The sequence below is a fragment of the Ctenopharyngodon idella genome, chromosome 2 (assembly GCF_019924925.1).
Source record: "Ctenopharyngodon idella isolate HZGC_01 chromosome 2, HZGC01, whole genome shotgun sequence".
Lineage (NCBI taxonomy): Eukaryota > Metazoa > Chordata > Actinopteri > Cypriniformes > Xenocyprididae > Ctenopharyngodon > Ctenopharyngodon idella.
The window spans coordinates 31,974,412-31,993,605 of NC_067221.1; the positions used below are offsets into that span (position 1 = coordinate 31,974,412).

General features: G+C 39.2%; 1 protein-coding gene across 8 annotated transcripts in view; it reads right to left on the reverse strand.

The window, feature by feature from the left end:
• The window catches only part of LOC127506226 (zinc finger protein 521), a 97,432-nt gene that overhangs the window by 21,949 nt on the left and 56,289 nt on the right, over positions 1-19,194 (reverse strand). The window lies entirely within an intron of this gene.

Below are 19,194 nucleotides of genomic sequence, written 5' to 3' on the forward strand. Positions count from 1 at the left end.
TCAAAAGATTAGGGAAAAGTTGATTTCTCAATCCATGACCACTTTAAATGCAGTTCTCACTCCGCAGTGTGAATGTGGCCAATGTGACAGGTTCATGAAGATGCACTGCTTCATTTAAAAGTCTTTTTGTCAGTGCTTTTGTGCCAAAATTTCATACTTGATTTGAACAAATCTTTATCCTTGTCATATAACATTATGCAGATATACCTAAAGTCAAGCATTAGCATAATTTCAGAGCACACACACACGATTCATTTTAATACCTCTCAGTAACACCAAATAAGCATTTTACATGCTCTTTCCTGCCTCGTCTCACAGTGTCTCTCCGTCAGTTTGTCGGCCGCCCCATGAGCCGCTCACACCAGGAGAGAGGAAGTTCATTAGCTCAGCTAAATCAGAATTAGTCCCTTCATTCTGACGGCCTGAACTTCATTAGACGGCCCTTCACAATCCAGCAGGGAGACGAGATGAATCAACGCGGGACGATATCTTGCCTCACACAGCAGATTCACACTTCCTCCACACCGCTCTTTCTCTCTCTAGCTTCCTCTCTCTCAGTTAAGCCAATCCTAGATTTTCATTGAGATCAAGAAGAAATTGCTGAAAAATGAGAAGCGAGACATTTGTACATAATTACAGAGTGAATGAGAGACAGACTCTGCCACATGCCTGCAGAATTGACATCAGTCCTGTATCAAACATGGTCAATAAAATCCATTTTGACTCTTGGAGGCATCAGTCATGGGACAAAAGCATGAGTGTTTGAAGAGTTCAGAGAAAAGAACTGTTTGCGAATCAGAGTTCTGGATGGTTCTCTCACGTAACTATATCTCACTGCCAATCTATAAACGATTAAATCATATCTTTTCTACATGTAAATTACACAAAGCCAGAGAAATGTCTGTAGCACAGATTTTCTTTGGCTCGTGCACTCCTGTAGCCGCCCCACTGATGCCTGTTGCCATAGTTTCACAATTCAAAAGAGGCAAGAGCACCAATCAGATAAAGAACAGGACACAATTAGCAAACAAATCAGATTGTTGTGCAGCATGCCAAATGAATGAGACGGCACAGAGGAGCAGGTCCTGTGAGATTACACGCCGGATATCAAACAGCTCGCATCGGATTGTGTCCTGCTATAGAACATGCAGCACAACCAGCAAGATACAGCGATCTGAAGCAGCCATGTATGAAAATTATTTTATGCCATAATGTGATACTTCCTGAATGACTGATTATTCCTTGTGCATAGTTTATGCAAATTTGAAATGTATTGAAATTTGTAAAAACAGAAGTTATTTTCCATTGTCTGTACGTTTCAATGTTCAATGCTATAAATTAAATAACAACTGACTTGAATTAACCATTTACAAATTTAATAGCCATAAGGCAATTTCTCCCTGCTTATACTACTACTAGACTAAGTGATATGGAATTGTAATGCAGTCAGTAGGGATGTGGCCACAGAAGAATACCTTATTCAATGAGACATTTAATGTCTGAATTCTATTCAAATCATAGAACAAAATATTTGTTAGACAACTGATCCAATAAGTAAGATAAATTGATGTTGTAATGGAAATATTTAATATAACAGTGCAGTGAGTATGCTAAGCTAATTTGACTAAAGTGCCATTTTTTTTTTTTTTTTCATTTTAGAGGACATTTTAATGGACAAAAATGTGTATTTGCAAGATAATGTCATCAATATCTTTGGTCCATTTTCTTGGTAGAAGAAGACTGTACATTTTAAATGCGTATATCTGATAAAAAGTTAGTTTCGTCAACTTTTTGGAGTACATATTGATGAACACAAAGCTAGCACAAATGAACTAAAAGCCCCACAACTAAAAACCCCAACGTTTTGATTTCATAGGGTTTTTAAATAAGTAAAGTAAAAAATAAATCACCTTAATCTTAAAGTACACTTCAGTTTTTAAGCGTACACGAGGGCCTGCGTACAGTTAGTGTGAGGCAAATTTCATCACCAGAATAGTTATGCGCATACTGTAGGTTGCACATGCGCATTTAGTTTGTTTTGAACTAGGTGGCAACACTGGCCCAGTCCATTATTTTCACAGTAGAAAATTAAACTAAAGAGACGGAAAAAACAATGCGTCTATGTGAGGGAGCTATGAGCAATGATGGAAACGACAGCATTATAAATAAACGGCGTTACTAATGGTGTTACTTTTTTCGGTAATGAGTAATCAAACGAATAACTTTTTCTCCCGTTACAACGCCGTTGCCGTAACTGACAAAAAAAAAAAAATGCCACGTTACTATAATTAAGCACTGAAGAGGTTTTCATCCGAGTAGTCTCTCTCAGCCATAGGACCTGCAAAGTTTTATCTCTGGTGTGTGTTGGGGTGGGACACATGCTAACTGATGATGATTGGTGTGTGACTAGAGATGATATACCTACAAAGCGTTTTGTTGTAAAGAAATAGTACAGGTTGGTCATACACAAATATAATTTTAAACTGATAATAATGTACGATGCAGGCTCTGTGTGTGTCTGTGTCAGAGCATGCGAGTGGAGCGCAAGCTCAAACCAGAATACCCTTTGTGACATGCTGCGAAAATATGTAAAACAAGTTTTTTATAGTCGACTAGTAGCTGTTCATTTAAGCCATTAGTTGACTAATCACATTTATATTAATTTAATTTCTTAAATACTGGAGAGAATAAACCATAATAATGAGCGTTTAATATATAGCACTCAAGCGCACGCATAAAGCTTGCCATAAAGAACCGGCAAAAGTAATGATTATGAATGTGACAAAAAACAGCAAGGAGACATTTTAATTGTTTATTAATAAAGTAATGTTTTCTGAATCAGTGTCAGCTGCAAAGTTGAAGTTGACATTGCCTACTCTCATCATCTCCGCATACTGGACGCACCTAGAGAGAGAATGCACATTTCATTCGGATTACATAATCAGAGTAGCCTATTTCTTTTCGTTTTGAATTATTTCTATGAAACGTAGACATTTCAAGCTTTCTATAGATATATTTATCATGTCTGTGAGGCAAGCAGCCTCTGAGTTTCGGTTCATTTAGCCTATAAGATGCGCTCCAGTTCACGTGCAAGTGATCGCGCTGGCGCATCCATGTCATAATTATATTGTCTGCTATATTTGCTTCTTATTTATTAAATCCAGGCAATTGGTTGATAAAACATTGATTAAAATTAAGATATAATTTTTACAAAACAAAATTCACTTTAAAGAAAGGCTTTCTACAAAACAAAACTTAATGAAGTTTTCAAAATCATGTCTGACCCACTCCATGTCTCCCGATATATTGCACATCATGATGTATTCTATCTTACTCATGCTGTTCACTTTTCATAAAAATGAAACTACGTTTTCTTTAATGGCTAACAACACGTAGTACAGTACAGAGAAATTTCATGTCGTGAGCAAGAGCGGATCATGAGTCACGAGTCGGATCAAGCATCATTTATTTTAAGACTTATATTTAATATTGGGGGCATCCAAGTTATTTGACATATTTGATTTATTTTTTTATTTTTTTAAAGTAATTCAATAGTTACTTTCCCTCCGTTTGTAACTCTGTTACTAACTCAGTTACTATTTGTGAGAAGTAACTAGTAACTATAACTAATTACTTTTTTTAAAGTAACGTGCCCAACACTGGTTATGAGATAGCTGCAACTTTAGCTTAAAGGAATACAAAGACATTTTTATTGGTCATAACTTCTGGAGAAAAACAGCACAGGCCTTGGACAAAGATGAAACTTTCTAGAGTGCATGAGTCGACCGCCTGCGTTCGCGCATGCTATCAAATGGAGTATACTTTGAAAGGCTATGTGTTCGACTGCAGTGTTGGGGAGTAGCTAGCTACAAGTAGCAACGCTACTAGCTAAACTACGTTTTTTAGTAGCTTGTCAGCAGCTTAGTTACTTTTAAAACAGTGTAGCTTTTCCAATAGCTAACTACGCAAGTAGCGATGTAGCACGATCAAAAGCTACAATTCGTTTTGCTTTCTGAGTTACATGCCTGTAATGCAGTGAAGCAGCACAGCATCTTCTTCCTACTAGATCACAAACTTGATTTGTTCATTACTGCCATCTGTTGTTATATCACGCATCTTGCGGCTTTACAGTGGATATTTCACTTGAGTCGACTGTAAGTTATGCAAACCAAAGATTAAAACACTGTCTACATCGAAGACTTAAAGCACATACAGGAGTAATAGTCTTTATAAACTGATTAATTTATCTTGCTTTATTTCACTCTATATCAAAATGTTAATTTCTGATTTAATTACAAAGATGCCCTGCCATGGTTTAATCTGTTCTGCCACAGTTTTATAATGTACCTAAAAGATCACTTTATAACATTCTTCATTAACAATTATTTGTAACATCATTGTAAAAAAAAAAAAAAAAAGTATGGTAGTTTCAATGTAGCTAGCTACTTTTTGATAGTAACTTGTAGTGTAGCTAACTACTTTTTCAGAAGGGTAGCTTGAATGTAACTTATACTTTAACTTACGAGTAGCTTGTAGCTTGAACTACTGTTCAACTGTCGCATAAAAAAATGAAGAATACTTTAACCTGAATAAAATGCAAGAAGGCACTATGTGTAAAACAGCTATGATGTGATGAACACAATTTAGTATTTTCAGTATTCTTCTCTTTCTTCATGAAGGAAATGTCTGTTGGCATCACATTTACACGGAGCTGTGCATAAAAACCTGACTGAAAACTGCAGTGGCTTCCATTAGCAGGGGGTTTTGAGGATAGGCGCCCTTGTGGGAGAATGTGTTGTGTGTGTGTTTGTATTGATGTGTGAGGCGACGCATCCAAACGCGCTGATGGGGGGGGGGGGGACCCTCGGGCTGCTGTCTGCACCTCACAATCACAAAACTGAGAGACACGCTCCCTCTACACTTGCAATTATACACACACAGCCGCAGAAGAAAGCCTTCAGTAATTCACTCCCGCTGGATGTGTACTCACAGCGGCTGACAGCCTGACTGCGGCTGCGCTCTCATCTCAAGGGAAACAGCCCTCTCTGGCCCCATCGCTGGAGTCAGGGCAGTATTACCCTAGTATATTCCAGGTGACAGGGTACGTGAAGGGTACACGTGATCTGTACGCCCAATGTGACACTGTTTAGGTCTTCTGGGAGTCATGTTGGCTAAAGGTGAGTAATGTAGGCACTGTGAGAGGAACAAGCCACAAAACATCTAATGCAATGGGGGCAACAGCTGCACAAACAGGACTCTCTTGCAATTGCTCTGTTCATAAAGATGATTGTGTGAATAGCTCCATTTTCCACTTTAAAGTCACCCGTTTTCCACATGTGCTCATGAACACGTGCTACTTGTCCAGTGAAAAGCTTCAACTCTCAGATGGCTGTTTGCTTTGGAGGAAATGAGCTTCCCTTGACTCCTGCCAGTAGAAAACCAGCTCTGATCTGCCGCCAGACCTGTCAAGAAGACCACGCAGAAGAAAAAAACATACCAATGCAAACCGCACAGAGGTCAAAGCACTGAACTCTCGCAGCGCTACAATGGGGGAAGACAGCCTTTAAAGACAAACTACACTTTTTTTTTTTCTGCAGACAGAATTTTACTTGAGCCTAAAGTCACCTAAAGGTGGAAGGCATTTCAAATAACACACTCCTGCAAACTGTACAAAGCATGCTGATTCAGTCATACAGCCCTCTGACACCTCATGCAGTTAGTCACCATTTAGCGATTCATTTTAACTGAGGTTATTAATGAAATAATCTTATTAATTTAATTATTAATCCAAACCCTGAAGTGTCTGTTTAGCTGTTTAAAAAAATAGCCAAAATTTTAAAACAACAGTACTTTTTGATACAATTTTGTTTGTGGTAAATGTTAACACAGTTTACAGTTTACTTTAGTTATTGCTGCCCCTATTATTGGAGATTGACTAAATTTATGTATACCAAGTTTTGTGCAGTTTAGACATTGTTCTCACAAAATACATGTCATTTAGCCACTTTGGACCAGATCCAAGTATGTATCAGACCATATCTTCTTAAAAATTAATTACAATTTTTTGAGGACAAGTAGCAGGCATGGAAACACTACGGATAGATAGGTCACATTTGCTAACTAATTACTATTCTTACTTGTAATTACTATTCTATTCACTAATTTCTATTCAAAGTTGCCATCGAGGTACAGTACATACTGAACCATAGATTTCATTGTAGCCCAACCTAACCGCCAAACACAATATGCATGGCACTGATGTGGGAGCGCTGAAGTAGATGAGCTTGTTGGAGTTCTCCTGTAGAAGGCCTTCTACTTAGACTCTTAGAGATGTTATAGCATCTGCCAGAGGGCCTTTGTGCGTGGGATTTGTTTATTTATTTTCCTGCTCGTTTCCTCATTCTGGTAGTGTACAGCACAAGTACTGTAGAGTGGGCTTGGGGTCACTAATCATTCTTTCAGCAATCATGACTGTCTGTTATAGCCTTCTTTTGTTCAAAACCAGACATGAAGAGTACAGGACAAACTCAATGAAAGTTGAGTAAAACTGTTAAAGCAGCTCCTGTTGCAGGTTGAACTACCTAAATGGTGAAGAAAGGAAATCCTCTGTTGAGCCTTTTCCACTATGGAGTCTATTTAGAGTTCTCACTTCAGCTCCTAGGAGATTGTATGCTCTTGAGTGTGGTGAGGGGGGCAGGGGTATTGCTTGGGCATTACCCCTGTATTCCACTCTTATGTCCAGTGTATTAGGTGTGTGAAAGTACACACAGATCTGGATATGAAGTTGCCGGGTAAAACTGACCATGTTCCTGTAGTCTGGGCACAGGCTCCAAGGTCATCCGCATCCGGCTGTCCTCTCATACTGTTGGCTGCATTAAGAGCATTTCACCTGCTCCTGGCATCCCAGCGGCTCAACTTCCTCCCGGGAAACCAGGTGGAGCGTTAAAAAACCTCCACATATGGTGAAGTCAAGCTGCTCAGAGGCTGCTGGGTGTCTGCTGTGGGGATAGCAGCTCCTAAAAGGCCCAGCTGGTTGTTGGAAAAGGGCTTCTACATTACTGCACCCCAGCGGCTGCCTCTTTCTGGAAAGAGCACTGGCCCACTCGCACCAGAAGGCCATTTCAGACTCCTATTCAACACCCCCCACACAATCACTCTCACAGCCTGACTCTGGATCCAATGGAACATTTGGTCTTCCACTGCTGTTTAATCAAATTCCTCCATCTGGCCGCAGTTTTCCAGCAGAAGAGGGTAAGGTGCCTCCAACTGGATATTGTAGAGGGGCCACAGGCTGCAGACAGAACATATATGTATACACAAGGACAAAATAGATGAAAATTTGGGGATCTGGTGGCTCTGTTATGCTGTGGCCTTAGCAGGAACCAGATCTCAGACCAATGGTAGATTTTGGACCACTTTTTGAAATAGCTTTAGGAAGAATGCCGTTCCGTCCCTTCGGTAGAGTCAATGCCAAGCCACATTAACCCTAGAACCTGAAACTAAAATAGGTTGTTTTCAATTTTTTTTTTTTTTTTTTTTTGACTGTAAAATTGAAGAGTTAATTTGCAAAAACAGATAACATGAACAAAACATGTTTTTTATTGTGCATTCCAAGTAATATCAATCAAACTGCAGTTGGGTTGTTTGGATTAAGTAATAATAACTCCAAAAAATACAGGTAACTTACAAAATTAAAGTTCATTGAAAGTATGTATTTTTTATATATTAAAAGTTTGTTTCTTAGCAAAAGCAGATAACTCCAACAGTTGTTTTTTGGCAAAAGCAGATAACTCCACATTTCAGTTAAACAAAACCAAGCTTTGACGAAACTTCCCTCAGCTAGCACGTCTTTTTGAAGTGACTAGAAGCCTTGTCACCTGACCTGAAAACTGCGTGCTGATTCGCTAAAACGAACTTATCGGTTTCTGTACACAAACAACAAGGGCACTTGTCGGTTTCTGCTGTAAAACGTGAACTCGCGATGCCTTGACAGTGGACAAAACAGATTTATGGTTCAGAACGTGCTATATGTGGAGAATAATGCACAGCATTTAGTTCATTTTTAAAAAAAAGTTCATTGGTTTTTGCAAATGAACTCTTCAATTCTAACACAATGTACTATCATCAAGTGCAAGGTGACTTTTTTTTTCAGAAAACAAATGGCTTTCAATAAATTACAGTTATTGACCATTACTGAGTGTGATGAGTTTGTAAACAGAATCAAAATAGACAAAAAAGAAAAACGGAATACATTTACTGATTTACGAAACGAAAAACGAAAAAATCTAACACTTCAAAGTTGAGAAATGAACTATAAAACATATATACAAGTCTTTTTTGTGACACTTGGTTTTCACTCAGGAAGCTTTTTTGTCATATATATATATATATACACACACATGTACACACCACATGCTAAGATGCGTGAAAGAGTCCTGTTCAGCCGCTTCCCAAGTCTCATCAAAAATCATCCCAATCGCCTCTTCTGCTGTGTACTCCTTCATTCGCCATGTTTTTTTTCAACCTGCCGCATTCCATTTCTATCCATTCAAATCCTTCCTTCCCGCTCCCCCCGAAATCTGCTGTCATTTGCTGATGGAACTCAAGGATTTACCATAACAAGCCATATATTACCGAAAATCACATGCTGTCTACTGTCAGGAACAATTTGAATTATTTTGATAGTGCAAATGGTTGAAGAGTTACGGTAACATGAATACAGCTTGGTTGGATGTGTCGGCAATGACACACCCGGTTTAAAAGGTTTAAGGCACTGTTTACAATCTTTTTCACATGAAGAGTGCTATTGTTGTTGCTACCTATGTGGATAACAGAGTTCCAAATCTGAGGTTTCATCTCAGTTAATATACGGCCTTAAAAGGCAGGTGCCCATGTAGGCAGTAGGCAGTAAGTCAGCTCACTAGGTTATGGAACTGAGCCGGAGTAAAAATGAGAGCAGACAAAAGGAGATGTCTTTTTTCTGCAGTGTCTCGAGGGCTTCACCCTTGATGTGGCGCATTCATCATCGCGCCTCCAATATCAGTTATTCAGCGGCTCGTCTGCTTACAGCAGAATTAATTTGAGCTTTAATTACTCTCATCGGTGGAATGCTGATGAAGGCAAGCAAACGGGCAGCTTGGGACCCCGCCGCCGCACTCACTGCACTGCTTTCATACTACCTCAATTCCACATGGACACACGAGCTGGCAAACAATCAGAAGATTGGCCAACGTGGCCACGTCAGGACCCATGGTCTCAGATACGCAGGAGAGATGAATCGAATGGCAAACCTTATATGCATGACAGGTATGTAAGGGATAAATGAGACAGCCATTATAGCAAAATAAGCCTCCACAGGGTTATCAGAACCTCAATTTGAAGCGGAGAAAGACAGGCATAGAAAACAAATGGCCAAGTAATACAACAAACATGACACTATTGTTTATGTTCCCCTCTTAAATTGACTTATTTTATCATCATCTGCTGCTGAATGATAATCAAAATCTCTTATAATTGAATTTAATCTTTAATCAGTTTTTATTATGTGTATGTTTTATCTGAAAGATGACTCAGGGTGTGGTATTTTCATTTAACCTGGCTTCCAGAGAGCATTTACTTGTGTTGTATTTTTTTTATGGATCACTAAATGATTAATTTAGTCAAGAAATACGTTTTTGAGAGTTTTTAGTTAAAATTTTGTTGTGGAAGTTTTAAGAAATGCATGGCTAGATGTAAGAATGCAATGAACTTGCTTTGGTATGAAAAGACAGAGACTGTGGACTGATATTAGAGTTCTTTTCCACTTATGATATACTACACATTCTCAGAATCTAACAGTTGGCCAATTTACTAAACGATTAGTTGATTAGTCATTTACACACTTTTTTAAAAGGTGTTCACATAGGATGTGTTCTTCCATTTGAAAATACCTAAACAAAGCTAAAAAAAAAAAAAAGAATGCAGGGAGCCACAAAATGAATTTGTAAAAAATATTTTTAACAAATTTGTGTTAATGAGCTCAAACAGTAGAGCATGGTGTTAACATCGGCAAGGTCATGTGTTTAATTCCCAGGGAATGTGTGGACCAAAATATACCTTGAATGCAATGTAATTCACTTTGGATAAAAGCATCTGCCAAATTCATAATGTAAATGTTAAAAAGAAAAGCACAGACTGAATACAAGAATGTCTAGCCAGATATTCAATAATAATAACTACATTTCATGATAACAGAAACTTTGCTCACCGCAAATGATTTGAAGTTTGACAATAATTAAGTAAAAGTAAATAAAAGTAAAAGTACAGATCTTTCCATAAACACTAGAGCAGAGTTGTGAAGGCAAATATTTCCACTCACATCCAAATAACAAAAATACTATCATCATGTGCAATAATGATTATTTAGAAAAAGATTATGATGTTGATAATATTACATAAACAAAATGAAATTCCACTTTTGACCAACAACCTACAGATAGACATTACCAGGACTTATGTGGAGGTCAAAGAAGAGAACCAATGATGTCATGTGGACAGAGATGGACTTTGCGCAGGTGGAGGTCTGCTCTGAGTAGGTGATCTGAATCTAGCTACAAAAAAAAAAAAAAAATCTCTGCTTTAATGAACAGCTGGGTCACCAATGCTTGGCACCTTCATACTTCTTAATGATAATAATCATTACAGCGTAAGCATCTTTCCCCAAAGTCGGCAGAGTTAGCAGACACTGGCAGGAAACGCTGCCATTAAGAAGCAAGAAGAGGAGTCTACATCAGAGAAGTTCAGATGCTCAAGGAAAATGACTCTAATCACTAATGAGATCAAACTGCAATTAACACTTCATGCTCTTAATGATGGGAAATGCTGAGCATGCCACACTGGTGAACCTTGAAAATGACTTAAAGTTCTAAATGATTTCCCAAATGAACATACACTTTTTCCACAGTTATTTTTTGTTCTGGGAAATATTCGACTATATACATGTTTCATTCATCTGAATATTTTAAGATCAGAGACATTGAAACAAAAAAGACCTTCGGAAATTACAAGGTCCACTATCAATACCCATATGCTTAAATTCAAGTCAAATCCCAATCAAAATATTCATGTTTATTACAGTGCAGCATTTGAAAAGCGGTGACCTCACTCGGTCAACTTTACTGTAGTAAACACTGCACAATGGCAAGTGAAAATACTGGTTTAATTCAGCCATATATGTTTGAACCAGAAACTGATTATTAAGAAAGCCGATGTAATTAATATGTCAGTAATTAATTAGTCTTTTGCTTGACTACGTTATCAAATAGCTACCAAACCATGTCCCCGTTCACCATCTGGCTTCTAAAAATTACCACGTTTTTTAAGTCCTAAGACAATGAATAATAATAATAATAATAATAATAATAATAATAATAGGACATGTCTAAATATATAAAACATCTGAGCAACCAAAGCTCAACCAAAGCTCATTCAAACCTTTGTCTTGTGAATACTGCTGTCAGTGTGGGCACATCACAGGCCATTATCTGCCCCATCCACATTCATTATTGAAGCTAATGATCTGTTGCCCTCCATGCACCTCATTGAAAGAGGACTACATTAGCAATCTCTCAAGTTAATTAGTAATTAGAAAAAGAAAGAAAGAAAGAAAGTTTAAGGTTTAAGGTTTGAGTGTTAAGGTGTGTGTGTGTGGGGGGGGGGGGACACCTTTACATTTCTTAATATCTCATATTTTATTTTACAAACTTTTGTCTCCTCGGAAAATTCTCTCATAAACCCTCATTTTAGGATTGCAGTATTTTGTCCTTATTGGAATGTGGACATTTTCCAAAATCTCTCCTTTTGAGTTCCATGGACAAATGAAAGCCTGAAGTAACTGACAGTTTTATTTTTATTTTATTTATTTTTTATTCTGGGTTACCGGTCAAACACACACAAAATTATGTCAAAATGCCCGTCTTGGCAAGTATCCAGTTAAACACAGTTGGTTTTGGAATCAAATTTTGAGAAAGATAACGCAAATTGTGTAACAATGTTTTGGATCCGTGCATAAACTCTTACAGTGACAGCAGTCTAATATTCCTGCTGCTGTCTGTCATGTTAATTAAAGAGCAAAAGACTTATTTGTGCTGTTGTTTGAAATTTGTTTATTTGTTATTATTTTATTACTGTCTTTTTACTTGTTTTTTTTTTATGAAAATAAAATTTTGCATTGAAGAAATGTAGATTTTTGTTTGTATATGCTGTCAACTATAGTCACACTTACAAAAAAAAAAAAAAGACGGAAATCTGAATCGGCCAAGAAAATTGCAATCGGTGCATCTCTAGTTACCATGAAATCAAAATTGACTTAAAAAATAATAATAAAAAAAAATAAAAATACAAAATGCTGCAGTGCTTATTATAACTGATTTATCTGTGCACATCATTATTTTTTTTAATTCATATGCCCTCGTAATCTTTAACCAGAAACGACATCTGTTCTCATGACATGTGTCTCAGCGGAGGGTGAGAATATCCTCCACAACTGACTGCAAGCTGCCATTCAGATCTGCCTCCATATAGTTAGCAAAGCCCAAATTCATACAATCCAATCATTTCCCAAAGGATGAAATCAAGTCCCACCCTACATTTGTTCTTGTTCCAGAAGCAGTTTCACTCAGATATAGTATGACACAATAGGGAATAAAAGACTAGCGCCACTTCTGTTTCATGCAGACTTTAAAATGAAAAGAGGGGTAGTTGGAGTAAGAAATTGATGGGGTTTATATCAAAATAATTTGATTAACAAAATAAATGCATGTAGAAAATTTTAAATTATATCAATGTTTTCTTTAGTGTTACAAGCAACCCCACCTACAGTTCCAACTCACCTCGACGGAAAAGAAATGTGTGCATATACACATAAAAATATACACATTTTTCACATACATTTTTATATCACTAACATTAGCATAAGATAATCATAATAAAGGCTACTGCTTGAATAATCATTATGATATATCTAAACTTAAAGCTCCATAGGGTATTCAGATTAAGTTCATCTCTTTTGGGTAGGACAGTTATAAACCATGGTGCTGGGAGTTAGGAAAGATCTGGCATGGGGCCACTGGTTTGAAGCACCTGAATCTTATTAGAACTCTCTGGAACATTCCACAGGGTTCCATGACTGCAGCCAGAGGGCATGATGAAGGACTTCAATGAGAGCGTCACTAATCAGCATCCTGTTCACCAGCAGACCCCAGGGGGCCAAAGCAATAAGAAAAACAAGAGAAACCAAACTGAGCTCCACAAACGCCACAAACACAGAGACCCCAAAAAATCTAAAGAATTCATACCATTCAAGTCGTGTGTAACAGTTGCTAAATGCCTTTTAAATAAGTACACTTTAGCATGTATACTTTTTTTTTTTTTTTTTTTTAAAGAGTACTTATTACAGGAATAATATACACTTTAAAATAATATACTTAGGTGTGAGCTGAATATAGTGTTTTGGCACACTTAATAGGGTAGGTGTCACGGTTCCAGTCATTCCCGGACTCCATTTCCCACAATCCTCCCTGGTTATCACCTGCACTCACTCTACCAATCAGTAATCACCACACCCAGCTGCAGCACATTACCTGGACTATTTAAGCCACTCACATCCACATACACTTTGCGAGGTCTTGTTTACTCTTGTGGCAATTTTGAGCGTTCTTCATTGTGTTTGCTTGTCTGTTACTGATCCTGTCTGTTCCCCGTGTACGATTCTCTGCTGCCTGCCCTTTGGACTATTTGCTCTGTTTTGGATTTACGATTGTTATCTGCCAGCCCTGGCCCATTGCCTGTTCCTCGACTACGATTCTGCCTGCTCTCTGCCATACCTGTTTGCTGTTGTTCCACCATTGCCTGTTTGACTACGAACTCTGTTTAATAAAGCTTGCAAATGGATCCTACCCTGAGTCCCGCTTCGTTACAGTAGGGTAGGGTAGGCAATTTTTTTCATTCTGGTTGAAACTCTCTTTACATCCTGAGAGCAACCAATGATAGAAGTGGTCTAAATATTAAAAATTTACATATATCATCTGTGGAATTCTCTGGTCCAAAAAATGTTCATCAAAACATTGCATTCGGTCTGATACGATGTCCTACCTGCCTGTCAGCGTATGCATTTCCATACCACAGTGCACCCTGCTTGTGCAGACATCACACGTCATCAGCTCATTCAATGAGGCTATACAGAGTTGTGGACAGACAGTCACAGAGCACCGCAAAAGAACAGCAGCAGTCTTTTACAGTTCCTCCTGACCAAAACAATGAGCTTATGCTGTGTTCACGCCATGTCGTAACTGTAATTTAGAGACAGCAACCCATGAAATTCTACTCTGAACTGTTCACATCCTCAGACTCGGATTTATGTGTTTTTATGTCAACACTATCAATGCTAAAATTAATCTGCAGCAGTCAGTTGGTACAAGTTCAGCAAATGGGTGATTTGGTCACCACAGAGAGACATCTGTGGCTTAATCTCATGGGCATCAAAAAAGAGACAGTGTGTTTCTCTTGGATGCCCACTCTAGCTTTCCAGGCTGTTTGGCGACTTGGTGAACACAACTGTCAGCAGATTCTGGGAGGCGAAGAGGTACGAAGAAACTTTTGTACAGTTTCTTCCCTGCCGTACTCAAGGGAAGAGGCTGTCGGCTACCCAGCCCCAACCCAGTCCTTCTCAAAGGAGAGAGGCTCAAAAAGAGAGTGTGGTGTGGCGTGGCATGGCAAGGCATGGGGAGGCATCCAGGTCTGTGGGAGTGGCCCCCTTTGGGACGGGGCACATAAAAATACATCAATCAGATCCTTCCCGACACCCTCACGCTGAAGGGTACCAACTGAGGGACACTAGATTTTCAGCTGACATCAGAGACCATTCTCAGTGCTAGCGCTCCCTCCACAAGAACAATATATGCCACTAAATGGGGTGTCTTTGAAAGGTGGTGTACAGCATGCCATGCAGACCCAGTCCACTGCCAGATTGTTTCAGTGCTGGATTTTCTGCAGGGAAAGTCATCAGAAGGCACATGCTCTGACTCTCAGGGTTTTTATGGCTGCCATATCAGCCTGCCACGCCCTGATTGACAGGGCTCCAGTCAGGAAGCACCTTCTGATCACCCGCTTCATCCGTGGGGCCAGGTGACTGAGGCTTCTCATTAGAGCCAAGATCCCCTTGTGGGACTTAGCCATAGTCCTCGAGGGGCTGGTTGAGACTCCCTTTGAAACTCTAGAGTCAGCTTGACAAGCTTCTGACCCTAAAGATGGTTTTCCTCATGGCTATTACTAAACTAAAAAGAATTGGGGATTTGCAGGCTCTGTCGATCAAGCCATTCCTGCTTAAACTTTGCCCCTGGAATGGTAAAAGCTATTTTGCATCCTCACCCTGACTATCTACCTAAGGTTCTATTCTCGACTGTATATCCGGTCACTCTTGAAGCCTTCTGTCCTCCGCCGTTCACTACGCAGGAGCAGGAGAAACTTCACTGACTGTGTCCAGTCCATGCTCTTCAGGCTTATGTTCACTGCACTAGCCAGTGCTGCAAGTTGGAGCAACTTTTCATTTGCTATGGGGGTCGTAACAGGGGGGCGGTTGCCACCAAGCAAACAATGTCACACTGGGTGAGGGATACGCCGGGTGAAGGATACTGCCGTAGTTTGCAATACGGCAGGTTGGTCCTCTCTGCGTACATTCATCAGATTTTATAGTTTGAATGTTCATGTGACTCCGGGCTCACATGTCCTTGAGTCAACAATAGCACTAGCAGCGCAGCATTGAGAGAAGCTTTTGAAAGGGAACGTCTCGGTGCCAGTCCACTTCCACCTTTAGAACCCGAGGTCTCAAGCCCAAAGCAAGAATGCTGCTGTACTTCAGGCGGAGATCGCAGTTCTTCTAGCGAAGGATGCAATAGAGCCTGTCCCTTCGCCTAGATAAAAAAAAAGGTTCTGCTGACATGTGTCCAACACCAAGATTGGTTCGTGGTGATTGACCTGAAGGACGCGTACTTGTCTCGATCCTTCCTTGGCAGAGGCCATTCCTGCCGTTCACCTTCGAAGGACGGGCATGTCAGTACAAGGTCCTCCTTTTGGTGTTGTCCCTGTCTCCTCACATTTTCACCAAAGTCGCAGAGGCCGCCCTTGCCCCGTTAAGAGAAGTGGGCATCTGCATCTTCAACTACCTTGACAACTGGCTGATCCTAGCCCACTCTTGAGAGTTGTTGTTTGCACACAGTGACCTGGTCCTCAAGCACCTAGCCCGATTGGGACTTCGGGTCAACTGGGAAAAGAGCAAACCCTACCCAGTGCAGAACATCTCTTTTCTTGGTGTGGAGTTGGACTCCACTACTTTCAAGTATTTTCAGAGGCTCCTGGGGCATATGGCATCCTCAGCCGCGGTGACTTAAGAGACTTCTGAATTTGGTAGAGTATTTAATCAAACAATAGTTTTAATCATGTGTGACTTGCAATTTTATTGATTTGTGTGCATAGTTCTTTCCTTTGAAACATGTTAGCTAAATGTCATATTTATAGGCAATGTTATCTAAAATCTTGAAAATGTTCTTTAAAATCTCAAATAAACAAATCTAACAAACAAACCAAACAAGCAAATAAATCTGATGTACATTGATTATGGCCATAATAATCCATTACAAGTCAATGCAGCAGAAAGTCTTGCAGACAGAGACAGAATATTGTCAAGAAATGCACACAGTCTTCTTTAATCTGAGTGGCATTAAAAAAGCAAGCATCAATTTACATGATGCATTTAAACATCCTTTAAAAAATAACTCATCTAATAAGACATGTTCCACACCGTAATAAAGATACTTGACAGTAATGTCTCTCTCCTGCTCTGTTTATCCACTTCATTCCTCTTTTTTTCAAAAGATTTTCTCCTCTCTCCTTTCAGCATGACATCAGCCCACAGTACTGCCTCACACAGAGTGGCCTGCTGGACAACAAATGTGCATCCTACACTGCTCCAAGCCTCCACCAATTGGTCTCTGCCATCCACCTCACCAACCCTCCACTGGCTGGGCTGCCCAGGCCACTCACTCCCCACCATGCAATGGAACGACACAAGGCTGGATGTGTTTGCTGCTTGAGTGTGAGCCACTGTAATCAGCCACCCCCACCTCATGTCACATGCAGGACACCCATGTGTGACTGTCCTTGAGAAGGTGGCCCACCAACTTGACAAAAAAAAAAAAAAGCATTAGAGGATGATGGAAATTTGCCATATTTCCTTTTGTCTCATCTTGCATTATCAGACATATGCTGGTGACAGTTATGGTGACAAATCAAATGTTCTTGGCTTTCTTTAGTGGTGCTGAAGCCTTTTTACATCTTCAACAACAGACAAACCAACTGAACAGCAAATATGGATTTAGGCCATTCAAGCTGTGAGTTTCTATCTGCAGGCACCTCAGGGCTTCTGTGGCCAAGACCAATCCCTACTGTCCAGTTCACACCTACCTCCACCTTCTTTCCTTATCGGTGTGAGATCTGATTGCTTTCTGAAAGACGTCTCTGTGGAAATCAACAATATTAATGACTGTGAATCAAATATGCACAAAAAAGGAACACTTTTCTATATTTACAAACCAAAAGGCCAGGTTACAGGGACCTACTGGCTTCTGTGCTCACATTTAACACCCTCCAATTCTCTACATATTGACTTATCGATGGCAATAAAACAGGGACATGTGCTTAGAAACAACACCCAGAAGAGCAGTGCCTGCTCCATTACATGCGCTAATAACACTGACAGCTGAGTGCAGATGACCCCATAGCCCCCGTTTCACCTCATCTTTACAGATGGCCATTAACTGAAGAAATTGTACCCTTTTTTCAAGGGAAAATGTATTTAAAGCTTCTCAAATCAGGCTTTAGTTTTTCCCTTTGCAGTTTGGCACATGCTGGTTGAGAGGGAATTACAGTCCAGATTTACACACACACTTGATGTGAGACTAAAACAGAACATGCTTCAGCAGAACCAATTGAAAATTAAAAGCTTTATATCTATTGAGAAAAATGGAACATGCTTCTTTCTAGCAGAGACGCAATTCTGTTCCAGCATATTCTCTTTCCACAAAACACCTCAAATCATGAATATGAACAAATAAGAGTAACAAATAAAGAACAGGAGAGAAGATAACCACTAAGACCCATGACAAATTATGTCATTTTCCTGAAATACATTTCACACTGGAACTTTGTTCTCTTTGACATTCTTTGACATTGTTCTCAAACTGAATGTTTCAACAGCGGGTCGAAAAGACCCAAAGCATTAAAATTATAATACTTCATTTATTTATTTATTTATTTTTTTCGCCAAGAAAGCTTATGTCGTTTTATTCTGATAATATTTTTTTCTTTATTTTTACCTCTAACTTACTATATTTAATAATAATAGTAAGTTAGAGGATGTTCTGCATTGTAAATGTGTTCAAATCTAACCACTTCATATCTGTAGTCTTTGTGCAGGACTGTGTTGATTTAGATTTTGATGGGACTTATTTTATGTATGTCTACTCTGAGGACTTTAATTTTGAAAAGCAGTCACAATTAGCCTCTTAGTTCAAGAAGCAGGAAGTACCAGTTCTACTGCAGAAGTTCAGAAAAATTGTGGTAGCTGTGACATCCTCAAACATCATCTTTCTTTGCATCTGTTAAACACAATGTACACAGTGTGATCATTTATTGTGTGATATGCTTGAGAAGGTTATTTTGATGTACATTTTCTTGGTTTATTTAACTTTATCATCAATCTGTAATCTTTCAATTTCATACTTAGTAATAGTGTCTTTTGCATATTTTGACAGTTTGACAGTTTAATCATAAACTTCATCAATGACTTGATGTCTACAGCAAAGTTTTTTGAGTCACTGTTTAACTTACTGGATAGTTAGATGCTAGAGAATGCTAACAAGGCCAGTACAGTCTTCATTGTTACTGACTGTGTGTGTGTGTGTGTGTGTGTGTGTGTGTGTGTGTGTGTGTGGTGTATGTTCTTGATTGTGCCAGATGCTCCTTCTGCCCCCCCCTTCCCCAATTTCCATTCATTTCTATAGGGGTTGAGAGGGAAGGATTTGTTACTATTTTTATTATAACCACAAAAACTCCTTGAACCCAGTCATTTGTGTGTGTCTGTGTGTGTGTGTTCCAATTTCA